The sequence below is a fragment of the Cupressus sempervirens genome, chromosome 3 (genome assembly GCF_028749045.1).
Source record: "Cupressus sempervirens isolate cs-2001-9-10 chromosome 3, ASM2874904v1, whole genome shotgun sequence".
Lineage (NCBI taxonomy): Eukaryota > Viridiplantae > Streptophyta > Pinopsida > Cupressales > Cupressaceae > Cupressus > Cupressus sempervirens.
In genome coordinates this window covers 408,069,818-408,089,549 of record NC_143120.1, presented here as the reverse complement: position 1 = coordinate 408,089,549, position 19,732 = coordinate 408,069,818, and the positions used below count along the sequence as shown (strand labels likewise).

The window sequence follows — 19,732 nt, the reverse complement described above, 5'->3', positions numbered from 1 at the left end:
TCTGCAATCTTAGATCGATTAGAACCAGATGTTGAGGCCCAACTAGCAAGAGCCCATGCAACCAATGACACTGCAACATGCAATAGTTAAGGCTTTTCATTTAAGGCAACAGTGTTTGAAGAAATTGATGGAACTAAAACATAGGAACTGCCACTTTTTTTATAAGTGCAATTTCTTGTAAGAGAGTGTTAAGGTTGCAGGCTACCTCATATCAAACCTCAACTACTTCTTTTCATTTTGGTTAGCCATTTGATTGGAAGAAAAATTATCTAGTACTTAGAGTAATGACACTCTTGATGCATTCAGAATGTACTTGTATGTCATTGTGCTATATAAATATGGAAAGGATAAATCAGCCTATGATGTTCTTGTGATATCTTTTAATGCATATACATGGAGCTGGAGTGTCTGGCTTGAGCTATAGGCTTTATGTACAAATATTAGTATCCTAAATAGGCTTGAGTTGAAAGATTATTGGACGAAAGATTTTTGTTCTTGTAAGTGCTTACTTGGAACTCCAAAAAATTATTGAAGATTTAGAAAAATATATGATGTTACAGGAATATTTCCTTTCAGAGAGTATATTTCAAGTCATATCAGTATCAATATTTTATAATTCAAGTGATTATAAGAGAGATGAAAGCTTATATATGGATATGCTCAAGTATGATGCCTATCATATTGATAGTATGGATATCTTTACAAACATATAATATGTAAAAGAATTATTTACTTCTTTACCTAGCACATAAAGTATTTTTTTACTGAAATATATAGGCCTAAGTCCAGTTTTATAGTTTGAAATTATTGTAGTCTCAAAGGTCAGCATGAAAAAGTTGTTTTGTATTTCATGTGGGCAATAAAGATGAAAATGAACTATCTGGAGGAAACTTCATAGTTAAGCGCACTCAAGCTGGAGTAGTACTAGGATCGGTAAACCCCCGTGAAGTCCCTATGCTTCACCTCTATGACCATCACCTAGATCTAATGAGTACTAAGTGTTCCATTTATTCTCAGGAGAGATGGATTCATATTGAATTACTACTCATGAAATATGAGTCAATAAGTTGGACTCAAAAGCTACATAGTTAAATCCTGGCAGCAATATCACAATCTGATTTGATGTGAAAATTATCTCCTACATATCAAAAGACCTACTTTTCAACATGGGCACTTATGGGGCAACAATATGTTGAAATGAAAAATACTCCAGTCGGTGTTGATGCTTAATAATGATTTATTGATATAAATCAAATAGACTTTTATGTGATATGATTTAGGGAAAAAACTATGAAATTTTATCCATGCTTAACTATGTTCTTTATTATCATCAGAAAGCAACTTTTTTGGGTCTTGATGATGCTCGCTTGTGAATTGATATTTATAATTTATATGATAATGAGAAATTGCAAATGCTTAATCAAGCCATGGATTATTATATTAAGGATTTAAGAAACATGCATCTAGGATGCCATGATGAAGCTATTACAAAATGAATCTTGACAGCAAGAAAATTAATAGAATTATTTTCCCAAAAATGATTGAAACACTATTGTACCTTGCAAATACATTGAATAAAATAGGAAAAAGTGATTTTCTTTATACCTAGAAATACTTTGAACCTTATCCAATGTGATTGAATGCAATTTTATCTTTGGTATTCTTGTTACTGAGTGGATGGAGGAGCATAACCTGTAAAACATGCCCACAAAGAAAAATCAAACAAATTGTCATTTTTCACTAAAATATATCATACAAATGTAATTTACTAACGCAATGTATTAAAGAGATGGTTCTTTCAGTTTATATTCTTATCTACTAAAATATTAAGATAGGGGAAAAGAATGAGAAATTGATTACCATTTTTCCTGTCAAACTAATATGCAATATAATAACCCTAATGTTTGACAAACCTTACTAAGAAATTAGTATTCCTTTACATAAGGAATCATGGTGAGGTAAGGGAAGCGATGAATTTGTGGAAGAGTAAACATGTACAACATCTATGGCATCTTCTACCACTTTGGTGGGGTTGGTTTAAACAGCCCTGTGCAAAAGCAATGTAAAACTCACAACACACACATTCGGCTCTACCCCAATTTTTGAGGTTGTTACACCGAAGCAACCAAATTGTGTCTTGTATTGCCATCATGCATAACTATGAAAATCAATTACTCTATGGAATTTGAAATGCTTTTAGATTGGTAGATTAGATGACCTTTTCACAGATTGATTACCTTGACAATAAATTAGTTTTTTTCAATGTTAATTATGTAAAAGCTATGTCGAAAACTGACAATAAATTATGTAGAATCCAAAATGAATTAACAGCAATTTAATTTGTAATATGAAATTATGCAGAATCCAAAATGAATTCAATCCCAATTTTTTAACAAATCTATCTACCAGACCCTGTTAACAAATCCCAGTATTTTCCTTCCATGGAAGTTCTTTGTCGAATTGGTACTCCATTATAAGGTATCTACTACTATTACTCCCATTTATGCTTTTCTGTCTATTCTAAGAATTATCTTTAATGGTTTACTTCAACATGAGTTGCTACAAACAGGATGTACCCTAACCCCTCCCCAAACTGAACCTACAATTTAACCTATTATACTTATATTTCAATGTAAATGACACAAGATTATAAATCAACTAATGAAGATATTATCATTCTACCATTCTCAAATTGGTTTTTCTAATAGTCATTTGGATTGCCATAGACCATAAAACAAGAGGGAAAAGCATGTGCTCTCAAATAGAATAAAATGTTGGCACATACCTGTCTTCCACATTCCAATTCCAATGGACAAATTCACCAACACAAATATTATGCCGAGTTATTGATAATAAATTCTAATGCATACATTCAAATGGAAAATATGAAAATAAACAAGTGAAACAGCCTCATTTATTTACCTTTGGGAACACCCAGTTTAGGGAAAACTCTAGTCCATGTTCTTGCTCTGTTGCCTACCTTTCTATGCAATAGTGTTCTCTCTCACATGTGGGGGAAAGGGAGACAAGGAGGGTCCTTTATTGTCTCCTTGGCTATGCAATAGTTCTGCAACACCCTACCCTCCTCTCTCTCTATGCAATAGTTCAGAGGTATAATCCACAGTTGAAATGTGGAAAGTTACCTTCTCTCTGAAAAGGGGAGGCGAGGGAGATCCTTTCTTGTCTAGTTAGCTATGCAATAGTTCTCTCTTTCTCTAGGCAGGTGAGAGGCAGGGGCTCCTTTCTTATCTAATTATTGTCTCTCTAGTGATAGGGAAGGTGTGAGGGAAGTGTACAGATGTTTTTTTGAAATAGAATCGTGCTAAAATGAAAACAAATGAAAAATGAAAACCAATGTCAAACCACTGATGGATTCCATGATTTAAAAATCATCATAGAGATCAAAACTATTGAGATATAAGATTTACATAGCCATTTTCATCACTAAATTGTGAAAGTACATGCAAGCAAAGTGTCACATCATAAGATTCCTACCCATGAAATGCTTACCAAACCCCCAAAATCATCAAAAAGTGTTGTTGAAATCCTTTGTACTTGGGCATCAATCAGTAACTAATCTGGTTCATGGGAATTGGTCTAATCAGCCAGTCTCAGGGAAAACCTTCTTGGTGGCTTTTTTATTCCAGTTCTTACAAGGAATGTACCAACCTATAAATTGCCTCACATGGTCAAATTCCAAAAAAATAAAAAAAGAATCTCAATTATCCTTCTACAAAAGTGATCAACAGATTATACCTCACTATCTAGCATCCATATGCTAAAGTCTTCTCTTGTCTGTTTAATTTCAGTTGAGTCCCAAATACTGTTATCAGGGAACTAAGCTTCAATTACTAAATCATTGCAAATACAATGCAATGATTTGTAGTCACCTGGTGAATAAACTACCAATGAAAACAATGGTGAATGAAGAACTTGCAAAAATTTGGAATGGTTTTCTAAGCATGATTTGTAATTATAAAGCTTGGCTTCGAACAAAATGCCACAATCAAATTGTGAACTAGAGAATAGTGCAAGGCCACACAGGCAATTACTTCCAACAAATACTATGATAAGAAAAGATAATGCTCACACACTACTTGAGATCTAAAAGAGAACAAGCTTCAACAATACATTGCAATATATATATGGATCTTTTGGCACTGTTACTAAAATCGTTTACCTTCTAGGTAAGAACATAATTTTGTTTCAATATACAAATCTTCAAAAGGAATTTCATATCAGAAAAAAAAAAAAAAAAAAAAGTAACAAAAAAATAAATTAAATTGCAGTGCACTAGGAATAATATAGCACATAATGAGTACTAAACCTCAGTTGAACAAAAGACTATACAATGGCTTCAATAAAACTGATGCTACACCTAAACCATCACGTGTAGCAAGCAACTTGAAGATATTTAGTACAAACCATCATAGAGAACAACCTCTCATTTTTAAAAACTTTCGCTTTTACTAGGTGAAGTTACCTCATTGCATTTTACAGATAAGAAGTCTACAGCACTTGGTGACTCATAAGCATTAGCACTAAGGAAATCCATTGTCTACTCAGTTTGTTGGCCATGAGTATCAATATTTTAAAGTCCTAGTGGTAGAGGTATCAATGGGATTTGACCTGTTCATTGATTATTTTCAGTGTTATCAACTCTCTGATGAGCTTGTGCACTGGATCTTGACCTACAATGCATAAAATACTATTATTTATCTTTTAATTTTTCTCTATAGAAGCCTGTCAAATCATAGTACATGGATTTAATAGATGAAAGGAAATAGTTGAAAGAATTTGATGAGTAACTACATTATTTAAAAATTACACAAACCCATGGCATGTGTAAGAAACATCTTGGCAAAGCTTCTGCAGGCACTTTCAAAAATACTAAATTACCACTTGTTTAAATCAACAATCACATTTCTATAAGAACTAGCCATCCACAGATAAGCTACCTAAGAGCTAGTTGTGTTAAATTATCCTCAATATCTTCTTCCTCATGGTTGACACTGACAAGAGGAGCTGCATGAGTTGATGTTCTTTTTCACGTAATAGGAGACCTTGTAGTAATGGAGTCATGTTTCCCTAGCACATGATCTAATTCATCATTCAATGCAAGACCCTGACCAAGAAGCTCCTCATCCCTACATTAAATTTGAAATAAAGGTGAACCAACTAGATAATGGGCTAATAAAACATGTGTTATTGCTAGTGAGAAGCATTAAAAACTAGTTCACTTCGCATTTGTAACCTTGGGCAGGGTCTTAGCAACATGCTTGCATTGAACCTTTGATGTAAAGGAGAAGTACACAAGCTCACAACCCTCAGGAAGGCTTTCTTAGATAAGAATTTTTTGAGCAAACACAAATCCTCACTAATAATGTTGCTATGATTTTCTTATTTAAATCCAAACAAAGTTGTATTATCTTGGGCAAAGGAGACTACTATTGTTTATGGTTAAGGATCGTTTAGGTTAGTAGAATCACATGCAAACTGGATGTGACATTGCAGTAAGTAAACTGTAATAAGAGCTAGGAGCTTTCCGAGTGATCAGGGCTTGAGACTAGACACTGCATGAAGCATTTGTAGGCATTTGAGTCTCAAGCATTACCAGCTCAAAATCAAACTGAAAACGAAACTTGGAAATTAAATAAAAATAGTCTTTTTGAGTAAACATCAACATTGTATGAACAATACCATTACAATGCACTATACTTGGTACAAATATATTGTTGTCTGAGTATAAAGAACATTGGTGGTGAATTCAAGACCAAGTTGCAAAAGAAAAGACATTTACATAAAAACTAAGCAACCCTGTCTGGCAAGAAAAGATATATAGAGATTTCTGACTGAAACTACAAATTGATGCTAAAAAACTTAAACCATAAGAATTATTTTGTAGAATAATAAAGAAGAAAGATGAACAATCAAACACCTGAAGGATACAATGTTGATGTAGCTTCAGAAAGATCGTCTGAAAGACATCATATGCTCAGGCTGAAGGAGCTTTGAGATTCATTACTACACTCGGAATGGGCTCATCTTCAATCTTTTGAAGATTGAAGATAAGCCCATTCCTGAGTGTAGTAATGAATCTCAAAATCTGTCATGAGAAATAGAGCTCCAACAATGATAGTTTATACATCTGCTAAAATCATAACAACCCTGTTCAAGGAAAAGCATGCTTTAATTCAATATGGTTCACAAGAAAAGACTTAGTTTATACAATTAGTATGAAAAAAATTAGTAAGGGACATTGATTGCGAGCACAAAAAATATATTGTTCACAGAAATGGCAGTGAAACTAACATTTGTATTTGTGCCAAGTACAATTAATTATGTTATGTATCACCACATGGGTACCATATGCAAAAGAAACATTTGTCAAATCCTTTTCTTAGATTCAAGGAAACTTCTTTTGATAAGACAAATGAACAACCCTTTTCAAGTATGGTGCTTAAATGCATTACTAATGTTCAGGTCTTGTTGATCTAGAAGATATAACCATGTTGATCTGGAAGATATAACCATTTAGCTACTGCATAAGAATTGCTCTCTTTTAAACATTCATTGTAGTAAATGTCAGGAACTCCATGCTACCAGATTTTACACAATTTCTCTCTAATATTATTTTTGGCTAATAAGCATGAATACTGAGTTGATATTAAATGCACTTGAATTCAAAAAAATATGATATTACATAGAATAATAATAGCTTTTGAACAATGAATATTTGACTAAATTTTAGACTAGACTACATTGGAATACAACTAAATGTTTCAACTAGTATACAGCCAGCCCCACTGAGTCGAAGCAATTGAGTGTCATGACATTCTTGATAAGAAAATATAATTATCATAGTACATAGAATGAGGTAATTTACAAAATCATTATAATAATGAATAATAGAATGAAATGCTACTATCTTAATCTAGACTCCAATTTTTATCTAGCAAATGAATAGGAAAGGAGTTTGAATGAGAAGCCACAATGATTTCTTTTCATCTGATTAACTTTGAGAGTTTCAGATTTTAGGTCGCTTGGTGATATTTGCAAGGTCCAATAATGAAAAAAGGGGCTGAGGAATTGGTGCATGTAATGATCTGTACATTTTTCTAACATTTTCATGAAGTGACCTAGGATGCTTGCAATGGCTATCAAAACTCAAGAAGCTCTCTTCCATCATGTAAATTTACATGCAGCCTACTTGTTCACTGTCACTTGCACCATATTATTTAGGACTTGGATGGTTAGTATAGTCAAGTGGATGCCCACTCTCTTTTGAATGGCCACTTAATACATGTGGCTTCTTCACTTCCTCATTGATATGCAAAGCTATACTTCCAAATGACTATGTGCAGTCCTCTGCATGATCTGTGGAGCTTCTGGATTCATCATCAAGCTTTCTAGCCCTTACTGAATCTGTAAATTGAGATGTTTTCTTTCCACCACACATAAAATGCTTAATATCTTGTGTCAAATGAGAAGGTGATAGAGGTCCTGCATCATTTATTTAAGTCTTGCACTCTAAAGATCTAAAAATATCCTCCTCATCACTAAAAGACATAGGTGGAGATGGCGGAAGACTGTATCTTGTTATCCCAAAAAGAGGAATGGGTTTAAGTGGTGAAGAAAAGTGCACGTGTGTGTGAGAATGCTTCTCTTCTAAAGCTACTCTCAAATCTGAGTTTCTCTCTCATTCTGAAATAAATTTTAGTTGATTTGAAACATGAAATTCAGTTGCATGGCCATCTTTGATTTACCAAACAAATGGTTCCAATTAGTTTTTTAATCACATCAATATCAAAGTGGTATTTGATTAAATATTGAAAGCTCATAAAACGTTAAAGAGTTAATGTTTCAGTAATTGGGCATTTAAATTACACCGATGGAAGCAATTTCATGGATTAGTTTTAAATCAACATCAATAATAGTAATTGATTATTTGATAAAAAGTTGAAGAGGTAATGTTTTAGCAATTAAGCATTTGAATTTACAGTGACTACCAGGTTTAAATTAGTTTTAAAAGCACATCAACATCAAGATGGTTTTTGGTAATAAGACAAGCAAAGGTTTCAGCAATTAGGTGGTTTTTGAATTGCAGTGATGTAAGCAATTATATGGTTGCTCTTCCATTTATAAGGAATGGAGCTCAGATTTTCGTGATATTTTGGTAAAATTGTCAAACAAGACAGCCAAGAAAGACCATTCTGAAATCACATAGTGACTATAAAATACAAAACCCCAAACATCCATGTCTTCTCACAGCCCCCAAAAGGGCGATGTTTGTTCACAGAGGCTAATGCTAACTCCATGCAACTCTATAACCATATTATGCATGTCAGCAAAAAATCAAAAAAAGGTCACACCTTGACTGACAGAATACAAATCTATCATTTACAAATAAGGGCATGTATGACACATCTGTCCCAAAATCAAAGGATATCTTTTATAAGTTCAAAAAAAAAGACCCCATGCTTCAATACCAATGTTCCTTCTTTAGACTTGAAGGATGGGATGAGTTTCAGGATGGGATTTTAGATATGGATGGAATGACCCATGTGACCTTGGGGCTTATGTCAAATTTGACTACCACATCTCATTCTACTATCCAATTTTACAAAACATTTCCTCAAGGTAATTATGATTTTCTTTAAAATTAAGACTGTGTCTTCTACAAGCTTTTACAAGATTTCAATTGGATTTGCATAAGCTGTCTTTGAAATGTTGGTTCACTAGGAAGATCAAAAATTGCAATATCAACTAATGACCTTCCAAGTAAATAGTGGCCAGATTTAGTAGAATATACCACTTACTTAAGCTCAGATAGCTAACAAAATTGATAACATAAGATACATTTTTACAAATGTGTATTTCAGATATTTGTTTGATCACTCTTAGACATCTGCTTAATTTCCAGATGTGTTCTTCTATTTCCAATGACATTTATATGTCTATTGACAGAATGTTAGAAGAGGAATAAATATTATTTATGGTGTATCCAATACCAATCTCCTTTGATACCTTCAATTTGATGTGAGTTGGGATTCCAAGATGGTTGATTCATCCTCTTCTTTTTAAGGTTCCACACGTCTAATCTTTTTAAATGTTTGAACAATGCATCTATTTAATGTTTGATTAACATGATATTGTAGAGAAACCTATCACTAGTAACATGTTGTCCAATATATTTCAGTATTTAGTTTGCTGACAATGATGGTTCCTTCATTTATGGCTTGATTTCTTAGTTTATATGCAGACCTTGCAATCTTCCTTGGAAAGACCTCATCACTTGATCCTTTCTATCGGTCACTTGTAATGTTCCCTTTTAGGACATTTGATATTTTCCTCTTGAATTATATCTATTTGATAGTATTTCCTATTTTGATGAATGGGCTAAAACTAAAGTTCCACTTGCAAATGTAGAAATGATTAATGTTGATGTTGAATCTTATGTTAACGATACCAATCATGATATGTGACCTCACGTTTCCCAGTCTAACTAGTAGATCATAATGAAAGGTGTTCTTCATTCAACTGCTATCATTGTACCTTTTTAGAGTTTACTCAATTATTATTAGCACAAATCCATTTGATAATTTAAGTTGTATCAATTAAAGCAAGGCAGATGTCTCTATTTTGTTTGTTAATAAGCAAGTTATTATTTTGATGGTGGACAATTTCTTATGTCCAAGTCATCCACACTTGGCTCAAATATTTCACATTTCCTATCGCCACTTGACAAAGCATATAATAGTTCAAATGTTTGTTGGTTCAGTATGCAGTAGTTTATTAGAGATCAATGAGTATGTCAACAATATAAACACCAATGAATCTTCTCATAATCGCAGATCGATATATAGCTATGACGTGTGTAGATAGATGGCTGTTGTAGCATATTTCTTTGTTGGTAGGTACATCTTTATTTGAAGGGTGACTCTTATGGTATTTTCTACATTACTTTCTCTAGGTATGTATTCAAACCACTATGCACGCTGCTTATCTTATTTATCTGGCCGTTGATACTTCTTGCTATTGTGTTGCCTTAAATCAAGGTTCTATATTATCTCTAATCCCTACTTATCTCTAGCCTTTACAAATTTCATGACACCATGTATCTTGATTCATATAGATACTATGTTTTGTCTACTGCTCCAAGTCATACATCAATCTTTTCTATTAATAGAGTATGTAGCTTTATAACATGGTACCTTTTATTTGTCGTCGTTGTAGTCTTTGGCTTCAATATAGCATTCATGCATTTTTTCATATGATATTTAATCTCATCTATACCTAGATACAAACACTTCTGCACACGTGACTTGATTTGCTTCAGTTGTGTAGAAGTTATTAATTTAATTCATCAATGTTTGCTTCCTATTATTACTATTGTCATATAGAGACACTTTAGATTCATCTATGATCACTGTATCTACATATTCATGTCATCAATCTTCTATCATTGTATCTGGTTGCTACCCTATTTAATCATTACATCATCATACTTTGAAATTTGATTATGCTCAACATGGATATCACATTTGGGTGTGCTCAGTTCATCGTTCATTGACTCCTGCTTCATTGGTTTCTCTTGAGTAAAGATCACAGCATGATATTGAATTGGGTTTTCAATGGGTAATGACACTACAGAGTGCATGGATATTCTTTGGTATGTGTTCATAGATTTGTGGAAAGAGTGTCAGAACAAAACTCGAACTTCTAAAATGGTTTTCTCTTCTACCATGAAATTTCTTTTGGTATTATAGGATTTTGACTTAGATAAAGACACAAAAGTCTCTTTCAGCCAGTTACAGAATCAAAGTGGGATCAATCTGCTGAAGCAGGACAAAATGTTATTTAAAGGCCTATTTTACATTGCCATCAAGGATGTGGAAACATTCGATGTAGAACATCTTATGCAAGAGTTTCATCAGAATATTTTTGAATTATACAGCCAATCGCAAGAGAATTTCATTTTGAAAATGTACGATGGAAAGGTCGAGATTGTTGCCATGGCTCCTTATAATAGATCAAAGTATTATGGAGAGAGTCTGAGTGAAATAGCAGAAATAGTGGTAGAAAGAATTGATTCTTTCTGTGATAGTGGATTCACCTTCCTGAGGGATCTAAAGCTTATAATAGCCCAAATTGCAACCAAAGATTGGACTTCTATTAACACCAAGTGAGTCATTGTAACAGTACAAATTCTAAGGAAAAATCTCATGTTTTTAGTCCACATGGGATACCTTTCTGTGACAAACAAAAATGGAGAATTGAAGGTTTTGCATCATTTTTACACATAGGAAGAATTTTTTGATTTTCCTTTTGTTGTTGGCGACTCTTCATGGAACTTAAGAGATTCAGGATTGTATCTCTCACCATGTACAGTGTCAGAAACTTGTGTTACTATAAGAGACATTTTTTCTCAAATCAAGTTAAAATTGGAGATTTCTTTACTCCAGAATGATAGCAACAGCAAGGAGTGGCATTCGTCATTTGAGAGCTTTCTGGAGGCATTGGCAAATAGAAGGTATGCAAGAGTTCACTAGGGGATAAGTCCAGACACCATAGATTTCTCTAATAATGATGAGGTCCAAAGATTGCAGCTAGAGGCTGATGTAGCTCTTAACAAAGTAAAGCAAGGCCTATTAGTTTGTGGATGCAAATGTTCTATTTTCTTCTAGAGGTGTGTGCTTGAGAAAGGCCACAGTGATCAACATTCTTGCATGGGAAGCCATTTGTGTATAGAAAATCACAGTTATTGTGCTCGAGAAGGAGACAGCTTAAGCTTATGTGGGGATTTAGCAGGGCATGAAGGAAATCACAATTGTAAAAAGAAAAATCATACATGTGGCGAGAGCTACTACTTATGTGATATGTCTTCAAATTTTAACGAGCAATGTTCTCTCGAGCTAGGGCACCTAGGCCAGCATAAATGCACTTCTCAACACATTTCTAGCACAAAATGTTCTCTTCCAAGGTGCAATAATCCCTGTGCTGTGGCTATTGAATCCAACCATAAAATGTGTTAGTATTACAAGAGATATTGCCAGAGTAAGTGCATGATAGATGATTGTAGCAGGACATGTGGTATCAAAGATCACTTCCATGACATGGATCAAAATGCAAACCATTTGTGTGGAAATGAGCATGTTTGCAGCCATGAATGTGAGATGTCGGGAATATGTGAAATCTTCTCTAAGGTAGTGAAATGAACTAGGGGTTTTTAGGCCAAATGGGGTCCTTTGAGCATGAACTTGTGTCAGAGTAAAATGGCCTACACAAGTTTTGTGGCATTCCCATTCCTCCCTACGAAAGAAAACATGAAGGTCTGCATGTTCACACTAAAAAAGAAGATTATGTGGACCATTGTGACACTAGATGCCAGTCTTGTGGTTACTTCTGCCAGCTCCCAATTGATCACCCAAGATACGGTGATCAATATGAGAAACATAAGCTTCAATTCAGAGGGCGAAGATTTTGATATTGAAGACTGCAAGTATAAATGGGGAGAGATAGGCAAAGTAGAAATGTGTAACCTTTTGAGGGGGGTTTTGGATCCATGACCAATGGAAGATGCAGTGGAGAAAATGGAGGCAGAGATCTCATTCACCACCATGAGTGTCGCTATGGATGTAGGAAAAACCATTTCATTCAAACTCCTTCATAGAGTTAGGGATTGTGCCTCCGATTTAAAATGTATTGCAGTGAGATTACACATTGGTAAAAAAATAATAATAAACCCTCGATTTAAAACTACTAATCAACACATGAACCCACGTATTGACTTTGTAGGTATGGATCAAAACTCACAATTTTGTCTATAACAAGTTGTTCAGATCATGCATGTAAAGTTGTTCAAATCAGATAAGTCCACACTTACCTGGACAATAGAAAACAGATCTGTAGCAACAATCTTCATTCCCTCAATGCCTGCTATGATCAAAACCAAAAAAATGCAAATGAACCCACACGCGCGAAAATGTTTTTTTTTTTTTACATCTAAGCCTTGTGTTGGTCAAAATTTTGACCAACACGGGGCTTAGATGTAAAAAAAAAGAAATTTTTGCCTTCTACATTCTGACCAACCTAAATTTTTTTAGTTAATGGTCAAATTTTTTGGTAGAAAAATGAGGTCAAATGTAGTAGTGATGGGAACATTGAGTGGAGGGTTTTTTGGTTGTGTCACTATGGGTGTGTCACAATGGGTAGAGTTTTTTTTGGTTATGTCAAGACAGGTGGAGGGTTTGATTTTGTCAGAGGTGGTCTTTCGTCTCTCCCTCATTTTCTTGGATTCCTTGATGCATCTATATTTTAAAAAAATTGAAAATAATTACAAAACTTATAAATTAAAAAAACCACATTACAAAATTTGATAAAAAAATACATAAGTGATGAATAGAATGAAGACCTACCTCATTTGTGGGATGCCATGGATGGAAATGCAACAAAAAATCATTTTTTATGCTAAACCCAATCGGGTTTTGATGTTCTCCTCTGCACTCCATACTAATGTTTTTGATTAAGGGTAAAAAATGCCCTCAAACACGAACAACAAAGAAAATATATACTTTACAAAGCCTGATTGACTTTTTTAAGTATAATGGTCAGGCTTGGTATCCAAGCCTAGCCAGCATTTCACTTTTAAATAACCCGATTAGGTTATTGAAATTTTTGCCTTTTTTGTGTGGGGGGGGTCCACTTTTTTGTACGCCAAATTGGTGCACACACCCCAAGTTTCCAACTTCCTCTTACCAAGAAGCACTCTTCGAATTAGCAAGTTATCCCCATCCTGCTCAGGTTCATTCACAATGTCTTTGACCTCTTGCACCACAACATTTCTTCTGTCACCAACCATAGAACATTTAGAAGATTTGTGACTTTCTTCACCAAACCTGTAGAAAGTAATCTTAAATGCACGTTTGTCTATCCTCTTCCTCTACTCAAGAGGTTTTCGTTCATCTTCACCAATTTGTTTGTTCTTCACCAAGTGATCATGCTTCCCCTTCCCTTGAGGATTACATTGATCTCTCATCTTTAGCTTCTCTTCTGCTCTCAAAGCATATTGATAAGCATCCTCAACCAAATCAATATTCAACACACCAATCTCATCCTAAATATTAAATCTCAAATCATTAATATATCTAGCCACCTTTTCTTTAGATAGTTCTCTATGTCCATTTTGAATAGTCAACTTGTAAAAATCCTTTGTATAGTCTTTTATAGTCATATCATTTTGCTTTAGATTTTGCAACTTCTTAAATAACTCAAGTTCATAATCAAAAGGAATGAACTTAGCCTTCAGTTTAGTCACCATTAGTCTCCAACGAGTGATATTCATTTCACCTTCCTCTTCTCTATCTTGTTGTAACTCCTTCTACCCTAAAGTAGCATGTCCTTTCAACTTAGTTTGTGTCAACCTCACTCTAAGTGGATCTTCAATATCCTCTAACTCAGAGTAGTTTTCCAATTCTCCAATCCAATCAATCATGTCTTCTAGATTCAAAGTACCTAAAAAATAGAAACCTCCATCTTATGCTTCAGTGTCAATTGTGATCCAAATCTATCAAACTAACCAGCCCTATTTCCCATAGGTCTCTCAACTCGATTAGTTCTACCTTTACCACTCAATCTAGAAACCTCAAAGTCTTCAACAACTTCTGCATAACCATCTTTGCTACCCATATGCCAAGGTACACCACATATAGCACTTATGATCTCAATGATCATATCACTCTTCATCAGCATCATCTCAGATGTGAATTCTTCTTTAATCTTCTCTAAGATCCTCACTACCATAGCATCATAGAGAATTTCAATCGCCCTAGGGTCCAATTTTCTTGGAAGCATCTTCCAAGATCTTTGCAAACCTTCTACAACAAATCAACCAGATCCAACCTTTTCTCTAGTACCACCTTACACAGCGCAAGGTAGGAGAATCCCCAAAGTAGAAGTCCTAACCCTCAGCAAATAACCACACAGCAAAATATACACAATAATATAGAGATTTAGATCCATAATAATGCCAATTATCATAATAGAATCATAAGTTTTTCATCCAACATGCCCAGTTGTAAGACCTTCTGGGTTACGACCAAATACATAAGAAATTACAATAGTAATTCTGCAAGACCTTACAAGATCCAACTCCTAGCTAGTCTAGATCCACACTCTAGTAGAGAACTCCAAGAAGAATCTGAACTCATGCTCGGAAGCCACCAAGCAACCTTCTTGTTCCCAAGCTATAGCTACTAGCTCTACTCATAAACTTTGCTCCTCTCAGCTACTCTTCCTCCATTTTGAATGAAAATAACTCTAGACTCCACAAGACCCTCTAGTTATACTTAAACAAGCCACAAGTTAGCCTAGTATAATATACATTAGATAAATACACCCTCAAGCCACAAGTAATCTTGGCTAAAAACATTAAATACATAATATAAATTAAATACTTAGGACATGCCCCAAGTTTACAAGGCATAACTAACACATAAGACCACATAAGAATACATGCACTTAGACATAGGTTCATGTGCCAATCAACTATCCAAATCTAAGGGCACACACACCAAATCCCTCAGATCAAATCTCAAAAATATAATCTCCAAAGCTCTACCAGTAAATAGGAACCCATTACCATTAACCACTAAAATGATCTAACTCTAAGACGATGACTCCAAACATCATGCGCACTTAAGGAAAGGTTCCCCAATATGCCTCGAAAAAATCCCCAACCGCGTGAATCATAACTCCAAAAACTCAAGCATGAAGCCCCTACATACAAGATTGTTGACTTCCCAGCTAGGATGATCCTGCATCATAAATAGATTCATATGAAGAGAAACCTTAATTTTATTATTGGGTTCTTAGAGTCTAAAGAAACCATTAGAAATATTAACTAACATAAACTACATACCGCACTTAAATATATTTTTATTCCTTAATTTCTACATTGAGGTCCATCTCCACACACTCACATTTGTAGTTGTCAAGGCTTGACTCTACACACTCACATTCATAGTACCAAATGATAAATAAATTGCATTGAGAATAAGAAAAGGTTAAGAGGTCAAGTAATTTACTCCAAGACAATTGGTGAAAACTCCTAGGTATTTATCACAAAAACACTTAAGTGGAATCCTAAATTGTAGGATTAAAAAAAATCATAATATGAAAAGCGATATCGAGCATTGTGTTGTATCTTTGAATAGTTGTCATAAGTAAAAATCTTGGAGATGTGGACTCCAACCAATTAGATCTTATACTTTTAGTGGTACTAGATCTAGTGAGATCATGATTATGCAATGCCATTATGATTAAATAGCCAACTCAAATCTTGTGTAGTCATTGTTCATATAAATTTAGTAGGTAGGATGGATGAGGGCAAGAGAAAAAATTATAATAAATTAAAAATAAAATTAGAACGATAGAGACAAGTAAATTTAAAAAAAATTCAAATAGGTCTTGGCTATAAAGACAAATATGTTATCCAACATAATATAATCTATTCTAAAGTGAAGATTTATAAATTTATTCTACAATCAACAAATTCAATGATAACAACTTCAAAATATTATAATTAAATGGAGAAAATAAAATCTTAGGCCACCTTCCATGGTCATAATGCAAATAATTTATTCTATATATTTTTAAATAAATACAATATTTTTTCTAATAAAAGGTCTAAGACATATAATTTTCAAATTATAATTAAATTTTACAAAACTATCATCATCTCCATTATGTCACCCCATTTCAAACTGAACACTTAGGTCTATCTAAATACTAGTTTACATAATACTATTATATGTACATCTCATCCTTCACCACTAGAATGGTGTAATATATATATATATATATATATATATATATATATATATATATATATATATATAAGTTCATAACGCAACACAAGTGTTTCTATGGTATATACAAACAACTGAAGACCATATCAAAAATAAAAACTTTTTAACTTCCCTAGAATACATCACGACTATATTTGAGAGCCAATACGATACTTATGAGAGTATATCAAAACTCCCAAAAAAATATTTTTTGGTTTTGAATCTTCATGATTTGGCATCTTGGTCTCAGATCCTAGAGGATTAAATACTCATAAAAATATGTATTCATTCAAATGATTATATATATGTGTGTGTGTGTGTGTGTGTATATAGATATATATATATATATATATTCCTTAGGTTTGTTAGAGACTACTCCAAACAATACTTGAAGGCAATATTATATATATATATATATATATATATATGTTAGAATTCTTTAGAATAACTTGGGGGGGGGGGTGTGAATCAATTATTCAAGGTCTAAATGCCCTAATAATACTTTTTTCTCTAATTATAGTGAGCCTATAAACTTTTCATCCATCCAAACTTAAATCAATCATTTTGACAAATCAATATGTAGGGATAAAACATGCAAGATCAACACATGACAGTGATTTACGTGGAAACCCAATTTGAGAAAAACCACCAGTAACATGCTACTTAATTTTCACTCTTCTAAAGTGATGGCCTGTTAAAGGCTTACAACACACTGTTAAATATGACCTTGTTAGAGGATTTCACCATACTGTTAGGAATGGGCCTGGTCAAAGGACTTTTGAACATTCACTTGGAATGTCACCCTGTTAAAGGATTTATAACATGGCTATTAAACCAACCTAAGTTCATAGGATTTAAACTATTTGTTACAAATGTTAGAGAGTAACAATAATAGCTTTTTGATCTAATACAACCTACAACATATTTTGCAAATTTCAGATCACATTTCAGTTCAGTCCTTTTACTTGGCTTTAATCACTTCAGCTTTGATAGCTTGTCATCTCAAGCTTTGTCTCCTTGAGTCTTCTTACTCATCATACCAATGCAACCATATCTGTGGTCATCTGTTGAATTAGAGTATCTGTGCTCTCTTACTCCTTAGCACCTCCTTCAGCACTTTATGCTTTCATGCTTGGCCTCCTCTCTTTTGCTTTGTGACCTTGTTACTCCTTAAATAGAAATCTGGATTGCCTTTGCCGCTTGATTCTTCCTCTCCAACTTTAGGGTTTCAAATGGATTAGGTAGGATATTGTGTATCTACCCCATATCTTGCTCTTATCTAGAAACTTCATCTAGAGTCTAGTTATATTCTCCTAAAATGTTCTACATGTTGTTCTATGCCACCAACTCATCACTCTTATCTTCTATTTAATTCACAGAATTCTAGATAACAACCTTGTCAGCTTAGATCTGACGAATCTTTGATCTTATAAATAATGCAGCAACTTGACATTATTGGTTTACTGATGCTCGGCACCTCTGTGTTACTCGACACTTGTATCCTACTTGACACCTAAAGATCACTCAACATCTGAAGATCACTCGGCATCTGAAGTTCACTCGGCACTAACTGAAGTTCACTTGGCACTTACTGAAGTTCACTCGGCACTTACTGAAGTTCACTCGGCATCTAAAGATCACTTGCTCGGTTTCAACTAGGAATCTGTTTGGCACTTACTAGCTTCCTCAGCTCCCTCTCTAATAGACTTAGTTAGGCTTTACAAATGACTTAGCTAAAACCTTACATCTTTGATATGTTTCAGTGTGCCCATTCTCTATGTCTTAGAGTATGTCGTCAATACACTTTTTCATCAATGGCTTAGCTGATCCTTGTACTTCATTACAACATCATAACTTCAACCTTTCTCTAGGTGTACTAGTTACATCTTATTGATTGCCTCCTCCTTGTCAATCAACCAATTGATAGTATTTGGATCACTGAAGCAATTGTCATTCCTGCAAGTAGCAAGTTTGACATCAATGACAAAATAATGATTGAGAACATTCTTTATCAGTTCCATTACTTTTTATGTATGATCTCTTCAATCTTTCCAACAATCTCCCTCATGATTTTTTCAATCATTTCCAACAATCTCCCTCTTTGGCATTGATGGCAAACCAAACTGATCAATTGATCAACTTAGTTACCACCAAGATTGTATATGTTGTCTGCTACTTTCTTGACTATTTCATCCTTACTACTGATCTCATATATCTCCCTCTTTCATATATATCTGCCTCTTGCTTTGTATTGGTCAATTTTCTACATATTTCTCCCTCTTTGACATAAATGCCAAAGATGTAGCATCTTTAATATGCACAATATAAGCTTTTTCTATGATGTCTTCTCTCTCTGTCACCATGCTTGTGACTGATTTGGAGTTTCTGCTCCTCCTGTCATCCTCTGCATCATTTTTTAGATATTTTAATGATTTATTCATATTGATGCAGAGCATCTTCCTTGTTGTTTTACACTACTTGACTTAGGGGCATTACCCCCAACTTGCCTCTAAGATATTCATAAGCATCCTTGGCCAATGGTTTGGTGAAGATATCTGCAGTTTGTTCCTTTGTGTGAATGTATTACAAATTCACTTGTTTGTCTTCTACCAATTCTCTAACATAGTGATACTTGATTGCAATATGCTTGGTTTTTGCATGCATTACTAGATTTTTGGATATGTTTATAGCACTTGTATTATCACAATACAATATCACAGGTTTAGTTACCTCTTCTTTCATTCCTTTCAATAGATGTGTGAACCACACAATATTTGTGCAATTGACTATTGCTGCCACATATTCTGATTCTGCAGTGGACTCAGATGTGTATGTTTGTTTCTTGCTAGTCCAAGTAACTAGCCTTTTACCTAAAAATAATGCAC

General features: G+C 34.0%; 1 pseudogene; it reads left to right on the top strand.

Moving 5' to 3' along the window:
* The first annotated feature begins 253 nt into the window (after positions 1–253).
* On the top strand, positions 254–1,496 carry LOC149566733 (anaphase-promoting complex subunit 8-like; annotated as a pseudogene).
* Positions 1,497–19,732: the final 18,236 nt, after the last annotated feature.